The 11,181-nt window shown below is 37.0% G+C and overlaps 1 long non-coding RNA gene and 1 pseudogene across 2 annotated transcripts in view; one reads left to right on the top strand and one right to left on the bottom strand.

The window, feature by feature from the left end:
• Positions 1 to 1,930, bottom strand: part of LOC148735712 (C-reactive protein-like) — a 6,550-nt pseudogene extending 4,620 nt beyond the window's left edge. Inside the window, exons 1-3 of the transcript XR_015998625.1 lie at positions 1,382 to 1,930; positions 862 to 904; positions 556 to 586 (exon numbers count right to left, since the gene is read on the bottom strand). The product of XR_015998625.1 is annotated as a C-reactive protein-like (transcript). The remainder of the gene's footprint in view (positions 1 to 555; positions 587 to 861; positions 905 to 1,381) is intronic.
• Positions 1,931 to 3,032: 1,102 nt separating this feature from the next.
• On the top strand, positions 3,033 to 3,985 carry LOC111331626 (uncharacterized). The gene is made up of 2 exons (XR_002694944.2): positions 3,033 to 3,706; positions 3,812 to 3,985. It is a non-coding gene; the product is annotated as an uncharacterized LOC111331626 (long non-coding RNA).
• The last annotated feature ends 7,196 nt before the right edge of the window (positions 3,986 to 11,181 follow it).

Raw genomic sequence — 11,181 nt, 5'->3', positions numbered from 1 at the left:
GTCCGAATTTGTTATGCAGAGACAGTTTAAAAATTTAGGTAAAACTCAGACGGAAGTGGGTAAAAAATGTCTAGGGTTAAATCAAAGGGAATATTTTTCTCTAATAATACTAATAATATTACTAATAATATTACTCCCAAGGTACAAAGACTATATTGTAAACATTCCAATGAAATCCATTGTCAGGCCCAGCGTTAACAATGAACGTTTTAAACATAGCTTTTTTAATAGATTAATTTTTAACTATAGTCTAGTTGTGTAAACACCCCATATGTATTTCTAATCATTTTTAATCATTTTTATTCGATTTAATCATTGTAATTTTTCCCATCAATATATATTTTTACTGTAACATCAGATATGTAATTTTATCTGATGGTTTTTTAATAAAGACGAATTTATTTATTTATACTAATAATACAGGAGGAACTAACATGAAGGAAATACATTGCAAGCTGAAACACATAAGGGTGATTGAATATACGACGCCAGAAAGAGCCACAGCCGGTATCGGCTGTGACATTGTTGAATCCCCTAGTTCAGCGAGTTGCCTACTTGATTAAACCTCTTCTTTTAGTACTATCAACTGCAAAGCATAAATTCAGAAGTGTCGACGAATTCAATTTTCAGTAATAACAGTTGGTAAGGCTAAAAACCAAGTGGTAATAACGATAAAAATGATAGCGGAAATTTAAGAAATAAACAGTGGTTTAGCGTGGTCTGTGTTCTTATAGACAACGATATTCGTCATCACAGTGAACAAGGTGTTTTGGACTCACAAGGAGCTTCTTGCAATAGTATATGTGGTTAATTTTTTTCTTCTCAACTGATAGTCTAGTGGCAGTGGTAAAGCACGCTTACCTAACGAAACACTTTCTGTGTTAGGGCACCTCATTTGATCCTCCTGTATAATAATAATAACTTGTTTTTATAGAGCGCTCATATCCTGAGCTCATGTCGCATGTATTTGCATATAAATAAGCAGCGGAAGGAAAATAATTTCTTAAAGGAATTTAGGTCTTCTTCAAATGCTGCTTAAATGCGAGAACTAAATGTAGAAATTTCAATCACATGGGAACCAATTTCTTCTATGATTTTCTTTAGATAAAGCCAAGTTTCACAGCGCACTAAGAATATCATTATCATAATAAATCTTTAAAAAATATACTGTAAATTAGTCTGCAGATCGTGCATGGTAAAATAAGGATTTCTTTATCACTTTAATATTCAAAATTGTATAATATTTTGTGCACTTTTATTTTTCACACCTCTTTGCCTCAGGACATATCAACAATCCAGCGACAGAAAAAAAATAATTATACAACTTCTACCTCAATAAATAGTTAATTAACGCGAGCGCCAAAGCGATGAAAAATGCTACCTTTTCGATATCTTCCTTTTTCGATATCTTCTTCTTTGTTAAATGAAAGATATCAAGACGTTTCTTTACCTCACCACATCTTATTTGTGAGAAGACGAATCCTTTCGCTAACATCAGATATTTGTCGTCGAGGTCATTTGATAACCCAGCAAAGTTTAACTCACAGCGTCCTTGAAGGTCTTTTTGGCACTTCTTGCAGTTGATTGAGAGGCAACGAGTATTCTTCGCGCAATAATGTCAGCATGCTATTTGACTGGCTGCAGGAAGACTTTTAAATCAAATACCCTTCCACCCTGACGTTTTTTCGTGTAAATGTTGATATAAGACTCCATCTTCCACCGTCATTACTTGCTCGGCTAGCTAATATAATTTGCAGTGGTAGCCACAACTTCAAATAAAATGGTGCCATAGCTAACTGACCTACATCGCTTGATAATGGGAGAAGTAATTGAGTGTTATAATGTTCGAAATGGAAACCCCAGCAGATTCGGATTTTGATTATTTACTTCTGATGGATCTTCACATGCATTTACTCCTGCAGACTTTTTAATAATGAATGTAGTATTTTTAGTTTTTTCCCCGGTGAATGAAGTTTTAATGAATTACTATTGAGGCTTCTTATTGCTATCAAAATTCCTTTCATAAATTATTTTCCAATTTTCCCTCTTGAATTCACTCGATTTTACCTTTAAAGTAATTATTAATGCCACAAACAATTGCGCACCATGTTTGTAATATAAACCACGTCAAGTCAAAGAAAATATCCTTGAGAAGTTGAATAAAAGTTTATGACTCTTTCTAGATTTTTAAAAAACATATCGCTTAATATTCCCTGTACTTGACTGCCGAAGGGAAGTTTTTTCTGTCAAAATAAAATAAGTCTTTTTTGGTCTATCGAAACTCTATTACTTTAGCTAGACCTTTTTATTATCCTGTAAGCCTTTTCAAAAAATTGATACACCTCTCCAAAACCTACATCTTTCATTTGATAAGGATGTTTCATTCTTCCTTTTTTTATTTTCCTAAATTTTCTTACATCCATGTACTTGCATGAGCAATGTCTTTGTACACACCTCTACAACTTTCTTACAAGAAAAAACAAAATATTTCCTTTTTTTGCCTTTCCTCTAGACTGCATTTTATCCTTTTTTATCACTGTCGATTATAAATCTTAGGAATAAAGTATGTATGTTGAAAAGCGAATCAAAAATTAGATGAAAATTAAAAATGCAACTTTATCTTTGCTGCGACATATGTTATACTACGAAACAATTTCCGAATTCGGCGCTCATTCGATTAATCCGACTTAAAATAAAGTAACGCGATCGTTTCATTAAGTGTTCTTCAAATTTGAAACAAACTTCGAGTTCCATTTACAGTCTAAACAAATAAAAATACATACACATATATAACCTTCTGGCGTCAAATAAATGCATGTATGACGCAAACTATACTGTACAGGTGTAAAGATCTATGGTGAAATTTCGGTGAGATATTTTTTTCGGACGTGACTGAAACAGGTGCAATCTATGAAAGCCTTGCTTTTGTTTCGTGATCGCTCCTCTTTAGTTTTTTGAGCCGCAAAGTGTATTTGCTATATATAAGACATGCACCATTTACCAATTTTCGCTTTTTGTATATATGCGTCGGTAAAAAATCCAAAGTGTATAACGAAACATGTCGTGATTAAGTCTCTTCTATTTTGAGTTGTTTTAGCAATTTCATTCGTCAACATCGTTTAGATTTATAAATTCGTTTACTAGTATTTTTTAATTATTTAACGCGCTGAATTAGAGAGCAGACATCTTGGAAACAACACCTGCCTGAAATGGTTGCTAAACTAAAGACAACGCAGACTCTCCACAGAAGAGTAGCTTCCTGAGATGTGACTAGCCAAGAACAAAATTTTAGGCAACCCAGACCTTATTTTTTTCCTTATTTCTTTTCTTAACTAAGATAGTGTTATTAAGTGTGAGAATCAAAATTAACATTCCTCGCTGCAGTTTGTTCCGTATTAAGTGGAGGTGCTTTTGGTAATTTTATATGAGGCATTTATGGGCATCATGGTCCAGACGATCGGCGGCATCGAGGGAACTAAAATAAACACGCAATGAGATAAAAACACGATATAAAAGGGTCAATAACTGGGTTATCAACTCACTCGGGTTGCAATCAACGAAACGATGAAGGCTCAAACTGTTATTTTTCTTGTCATTCTCCTTTTTATTGCAGATTGTGTCAACGAAACTGAGAGCATTGCCGTCAATTTTCCATCTTCGAATAATGGTCGGAGAAGGGCATCTACGGATAATGACCGGAGAAGCGGTGAGTTTAGTTGAATTTGAACGTGAACTAACAAAGCAAAATACACCGAGATGAAACACATTCTTCACGGTTGATATTTATAAACATAACTTTTACCATCCTCAGTTTGTCAAATGGCAAGAGATTTTGGGTGCGGAAAGTGGGACGAAAGCGTCCAACAAGACCTGAGCATGAAGCAAAATACTTACGATGGGAGTGACAAAGCTTTGTGATGATCATTGATAAAGACAAGTGGATTGAAAACCTCGCATATGAAATAAAATTAGATGTTACATTGAAGTCCCAGTTTGTTGTTTTTAACTTGCTTCTTACTTGCTTTTAACTTGTTTTTAACTTGTTTTTAACTTGTTTTTAACTTGTTGTTTTTAACTTGCAGTGGCTAGGGGAGACGAGCGAGCTCGATTTTCACAAGGCGCATATCCTTATTTCAAATTCCCGAATTCTCCAAGCATTGCTCCGTTTGTATGCTCAAAAAAAATTATGTGCATTTCTTTTAGTGTCAAGAGTGTCTGCAATCGAATTCTAACGATGCATAACCTACAAGGGAGTTATTAAAAAGGAATCCCACTCAATACAATTTGGCCAAGGTCACGTGACTGGTTTGTTTGTCAAATCATTTTTTTTTGAGCCTGCGATACTTTTTTTACGGCACAAAGCAAAGTAGTCTGTTTTCAACGCGGATCGTAAGCAAGTGTATCACAATCAGAAATTTTACATGTCAAGTAGAATTGGGCCAGTACCAACAGTGAACATTACAAATTAACAGACTACGATATTACTACTCTACCCCTAACCCCCCGCCCACACACAAACGCACACACACACGCAGGCACACACGCACACACACATACACACGCACGCATACACATACACACACACGTACACACACACACACACACACACGCACACACACCTTTGTTTTCTGCGTGCTTGCCTTTCTTTAGCTCTGTAAACTAGCGTGTATTGAAGTACGAGTATAGTATAAATGACTGTTTGATATGCTGAAAGCTGTGTTGTGGATATCCTGTTGCCGCAAATGCTTCAGAAAAATTAGCACACTAGCCAATTTTTTTCTGTTTGTTTGTTTGTTGGTCTTTTGTTTGTGCCTTTGTTTTTGTTTTGTTGTTTTCTTTCTCTTGTTGTTACAGTTTTTTTTTCCTATAACGTCAGTACAAACCCAAGGACGATTCGCAATAATTCCTGACCAGGAGCTCGGTCTTTTTTCCTTTTGAGTTGTTTTAATCATTTCAAATGTAATCATCGCTTAAATTTGCTGCAATGTGTTTGCTGGTGTGTGCTGGATTACGTAATGCAGTGAGAAAAAGAGGCAGATACCCAGGAAACATAACCTATGCCAAAGATAAATTTGTAGTGCGGAGTCTTCGTATAGCAGTAGCTGCGTTAGAGGTGACTGGGCATACTAACTTTGGAGCAGCTTTTATTAATTGAGATAGAACAGTTAAGTGTGTAAAATGCAACCATAGAATTTATTAAGGCAGGTCTTATGCAACCATAGAATTTTTTAATGTAAGTCTTAAGTTGTTTGGTAAAAATTTTACTTAATCGGTCTTTAGTGTTGTCTGCTCAAAACATCATTGATGTTGTAATTTGCAACTCCAGCAGGATAACCATTCTGTAGCAACAACTTCCGGAGCTCACCCAGACACCTTCTCTTTTGCGATCATGTGTTTTCTTGTAATTCTATATAGACATTTATAGGCATCTGAGTCCAGACTATTGACGTCAGTTAAGGCACCAAACTAAACAAGCGGCACGATCAAAACATAGTATAAAAGGGCCGATGGTAGAAGGCCTAAATGTAATAAAGTCCTAGATGGAATACCGCTTTTTTCTATGACCCGTCCGGCCACGCGCGCGCAACTTCCATGGAAAAACATAATAAAAGCTGATGTGTGTAGGACCGGGCGGGTTTACATGAGCTGTGTAGAAGTCCGGAATGTAATAACTGTCCTAAATGTAAAAAAGTCCAAAATTTAATAGCAGTTTGCCCTAAATGCAATCGTTCATCTCTGCCAGTGCATTATTGTTACAGTGGACATCCACATTGAGATTTTAAAATAGCATCTATTGCACCAAAGAATCTTCCGATCAGTATTCGTGACACATTGTGGGCTCGCACTGATATCACTCAGCTTCCTTCTTTGCTAGAGACTGGTCCGATCAAGCGATTACCGTCAGTTTGTCACTAAACACGAAGGCGCGCTATATAAGGAAGTCTTCCCTGGGAAGACCTAGACTCATTTATCACTCACCGTTGACGTGTGCGGGTCAAATTTAAATGCTGGTAGAAGAACAAAAGGAGCTAATGAGATATCTATCGTTTACTTCCACCAGCATGGTGGCATGAGGTAACGTGCGAACCACCTACTTCGTTCTCAAGTTTACCGCCACAAATAAAGACAGTTTCCATTGGAGAAAGAAAATACATATCTCAAAAATTCTTTTATTGTCTTGAAGACATAAAACAATTTTGAGGAATGCGCCCGCTGTTCACTGCTTTGGAGTAGCTGTAGCTCAAGCTGACTTGACTCTAAGTGTTCTACATCACAGGACGGTTGATTGACAAATGGTCCAGTGGGACCTAAGGCTCCTTTTATAGCGAGCCTTCGTGTTTAAGTTCAGTCGATTTTTGGTTTTGTGATTGTTTTGTGATATTTAGAATGATAGAAGCAGGAACAACACATTTAAGTTAATTAAATTTAAATTCTACATTCTAACGAGGTGAGATTATATTTATTCATATCTGTTTCATCATGGTTTGTTCACATCGTTTTTTCACTATTAGTGAAAAAATGGAAGACAACAACATTGCATTCATCGTATAACCTAAGATGTTGCATAAGTTGGCCAATTATCACAAATACTCAAGCCATTTCAAACCCTTTGCTGTCAACATTTTGTCATAGGAACCAGTGAAAGTCGTAGGAGATGGCCAAATGAATACCTCTTTCAGATCAATGACATTTATCATTGTGTTTCATGCTAAAAGTGGTGCCACAATTCCACCTTCCAGGAAGTTCGATTATTTGCTAAGATGAGAGAATACCATTGAAAATGTTTTAATGTGACCAATAACAACATCAACTTACTTAAAAATAAAGAGAAGGTGAGTGATCTTTGGAATTAATCTCTGTAAATCACGAATGAAATCCAGGTATTTTCCAGGTTTCTACGAATATCTTCATTGTTGAATCCTGAGTCTCTCTTTATCATCAAGTTCTAGCTTGTATCCGTTTAAATCAAACTTTCGTAGCGAAAGAAACATATGCAAGAATGACCAGTTTCACTGAATTCCCATGGTAAGTAAGTAAGTAAACACTTTATTTATAGAGGGTAGCTCTAAATAGCTAAAAGCTAAAGGACTTGTGGCCCTAATTTAAAAATAAGAGTAAATATTAAGCTAAATAGTAAAATGATTTAGACTACACTGTTCTTTAAAGATTGCATTAAAAAGACTCTTCTTAAATGCAGGAAGAGAATCTTTACGTCTTAATTCTAAAGATAATTTATTCCATAGTCTGCAAGCTCTGACTAAGAAAGACTTTCCACCTTCTGTCTCGCGTATATACTTAGGACAAACTGAATTAGATTTAGCATACCTAGTATTTCTAGAGTATACTTTATTATTAACAGTAAAATTTTGAATTAAGTAATTGGGTAAGGTACCTTTATAAGTTTAAAAACTAAAGAACAACAGCTTATCTTATTTTCTCATGAAAAGGAATCCATTTTAACTTATTAAATAAACGTACAGATGGCGAATCTCCATCGGCAGACAGAATAACCCTAGCCGCCCTTTTTTTGCAACTTCAATATTCTGTTCAAAGACTCTTTATCACAACATGACCAGATAACACTAGCGTAGGTAATTATAGGATGAATTATAAATTTCTAATATAATAATCTTTGCCTAAGAGGCAGATCAACTCTGATTTTTCTGAGAAGCGCTCTACGTTGCGAAAGCTTGTTACAGATTTTATCAACACGTTGACTAAACGATAGGTGACTATCAATTTCCAAACCCAACAGAGTAGCATTAGAAACATTTCTCACTAGTTCATGATCACTAAACTTCACTGATGGTTGAAAATTCAACTTGGATTCAAGTCTTTTGCCAGTGAAGATCATTACATTTGTCTTGTCTACATTAATGGGAAGTTTATTTGTCACAGTCTAGTTTTAGATTTCAGCTGCGGAGTTATTGAGGTCACGTTCAAGGTTATGCATAAACTTATAGTCGGCAGAGCAGGTAATGGTCGTATCATCAGCATACAGATCTGTCTGCGCTGTTATATAAAGTGGCAAACCATTGATAAATACGATAAAGAAAAGAGGACCCAAAATAGATCCTTGTGGCACCCCATAGTTAACACAGGCCAAAGAAGAATTATTTTCATCAATGCAGTCAAACTGATGTCTACCCGATAGATAAGACTGGCAGCAATTATACGTACGCTCTGTCAGTAACGCCATAGGCCTTCAACTTCATCAACAATAAATTATGGTCGACCATGTCGAAAGCTTTGCAGTGGTCGACGAGTAGTACTCCAGTCACTCCGTTATTGTCCATCAAATTTTTGTCTTAAAAAATGCAAAAATACTGCTTATCAAAAATCTTTTTTTATCAGAACTTGTCGGATTTGGAACACTTTATAACATTGAAACCCAAACTCTGAACTCATTTAAGACCGTAATGTTTAACTACTATTTGGCCAGTTTACTTATCTCTTACGATCCGAATAATCCCAAAACCTTTAAGTCTATTTGTTTAAAATGTAATACTGTCCGTCCAGTAAATTCCAAGATTACTTGCTGCATGTAGATTGATATTTTCCTCTCTCCCCTTCTCTTATCTTATTTTCTTTTATATTCTGGGCCCGCTGTAATTGGTTATGCTGTTGCGGTGTTCCTGCCATTTTATTTATATATTATTTATTTATTTTTTTTTTTTTGTCATTTGTCATTTGCCATTTTTTTTAATCCAATTATTTTGATTGTCGTTATTTGGGAAGTTAATAAATAAATCACCAGAAATCGGGGACATTTCGAGCCTCTTACGAAATGTCAACGGTATATCGTATTACAAACAATTCAATATGGCGGCGGTGGAAGTGAAGTGAAAACGTAACTTTCTATTTTCGTAAAACCCCGCCAGAGAAAGGCCTGGTACCTTTCTATCACAGAAAGCCAAAGTAGATGTCAAAACAAGGAAAATGGTAGCCAAATTGTGTTGGGACTTGTATCTTTCGTGTTCTTCTTTCCTAAAATTGGGGGTATTTCAAAATGGCGTATTTGGCTTTTGAGCTCTTTGGAAATACAAAGAGTCTCCCGGCTCGGGGAAAATTTGTTGGCCAACATATTCCACCGTTTACGAGCGATTTAGTTGAGCAAACGTCTGCAGAATGCATATCGAACTACGCAGTTGTGAATCTTCACAAGGTTGTTCTCACGACAAAAGAATCGCAACACCTAGTTGAAGCAGATTTTAAGAGTTTGTATGGGAAAATGGAGTCAGAATTATGAGTTTACTCGTATACCTTGGGAAAAGGTAGTCTTGAATTCGAGTATTTATTTTTCGTAGCGATAGACGCTTTAACCGATGCAGGCTGCATTTCCAACTACGCAGCGAAAGAATATCCCATTCTTAGACAGCTATTTTGAAAAAACAATATTTCCCATACATTTTCTTATACTGTTTCGACGCCATTTTGCTTGTAACACGAGAACCGCCTCCGCCATACTGTCTCAAATTTTTGACAATGCTGTTCCCACTTGGATATACTTCAATCGAGCGGAGATATCTTACGGTGGTTTCTTTCAATGATGGCTTATTTTTCCAAATCAAAATTATCATCCACCCTTAATCAGAAATCATTTCAACCGATACTGATATCATTCCTCAAATCTCAGCAAAAAAAAAAACCCTATCCTCGAAAAAACGTTCAAAACGTCAGGAATATCAACGACGGTTACGTCCCTCAGCTACTTGAAAATACCGCTGACCAGAATGCGTGCTAATCGCTTTGTAAATTACGAGAACGTCGTCCCTTCGGTTCTAAATCTCGTTAATTTCCTTCCCCACCCCTCCCCCACCCAGACTGGTCCCTTAATTCCCTCGAGTAACCTCTTCGACAGCCCGTGCTGAGGAATTCTATTACAATGAAAAGCTAGAAAATAAACTAACTTGAGCTCAGCTTTTCAGTAGGCATGGCTAATCTATATATATTAGGCTTGTGGAGGTAATGGAGAGATGATTTACTTATTTGGTCTTACTTGTGTAGTAATTACTGCTTGACATGATGACGCTTCTTTATCGATAACTGTTTGCTGTGTATACAGGTTGGGAATTTGATAGCTGGCCTCGTCTAAACTATTAACTTGGTTTTAGCGGTAAAGGAAGTCTTTGAAGATTGTCAAATTGACATTCTTGGGCTTAGTCAAAGCCAACTGATGGAAGTCAACGCGACACAGCTTAAGCCGACTGCGAGGCCAGAGTTGTAAAGTACTATCATGCCTTCAAATTATATCACAGCCTTAATTCATATTTTCATCATTATGCTATTTATCATTGAAACTGAACCGTTCTGGATAAGACGTCGTCGTCGTCGTCGAAGCTGTTCTCCAAAAAATTGCCAAACCAGTCCATGGTCTTCTTGGTCGTCATGCAGTGCTGTACAGTGCGGAAACCCTGGCTTTAAACACAGATCCAGACATGTAATTGTACACCCTGCATGTGGTGGAACACGTTGACCCCCAAACACGCAAGAAACGACACTGTGTCGTGGACGAACTGCAGTAGGTTTCCAATATTCTACTTAGTCCACATGGAGTTCTTGCAGTGCTGTACAGTGTGGGACCCCTGGCTCTAAACACAGATCCAGACGTGTACTTGTACACCCTGCATGCGGTGGAACACCTTGTTCCCCTAACATGCGAGAAACAGCGGCGTGTCATGGACGAACTGCAGTCGGTTGCCAATATTCTACTTGGTCCACATGGAGTAAATGTCCAGCAGTTGGTTGCGATGAAACCCAGACATGCAGAAGACACATAATGGCAAGAGAGCAATGTGGTGGGACGCCGTGAAATCTGAAGGCATTACGTAAAACTCAACCTTGCAAACAGACCTTTTGCATCAACCGAGGAACCTTACTTAATGGGAAATGTTTCTGCAAGACTGCCTTTAGTGGGAGCTGCTGCAAGTACAATAGTAGGTGGTCACACATTCTTTACTCCTTCATTATTAACATACAACACATTTTTTTCCAACCTCAACAGTGTAAATTGTTACATTGGGAGTCATACCTCTCACAGGCGAGAAACGTTCGGTGCAAACTTAAATCGTTGTTTAAATGCCTTAGCATCTTCCTTGTACTTTTTATTCTGTCAAAGTCGTGCAGAATCGTACCGTCCCCACCCTGCTATCCTAAGGTCAAAGCTGGCTGAATTCACAA

This window comes from Stylophora pistillata, chromosome 3 (genome assembly GCF_964205215.1).
Source record: "Stylophora pistillata chromosome 3, jaStyPist1.2, whole genome shotgun sequence".
Lineage (NCBI taxonomy): Eukaryota > Metazoa > Cnidaria > Anthozoa > Scleractinia > Pocilloporidae > Stylophora > Stylophora pistillata.
Note: the sequence above shows the minus strand (reverse complement) of the source record. Positions and strands in the feature narration are given on the sequence as shown.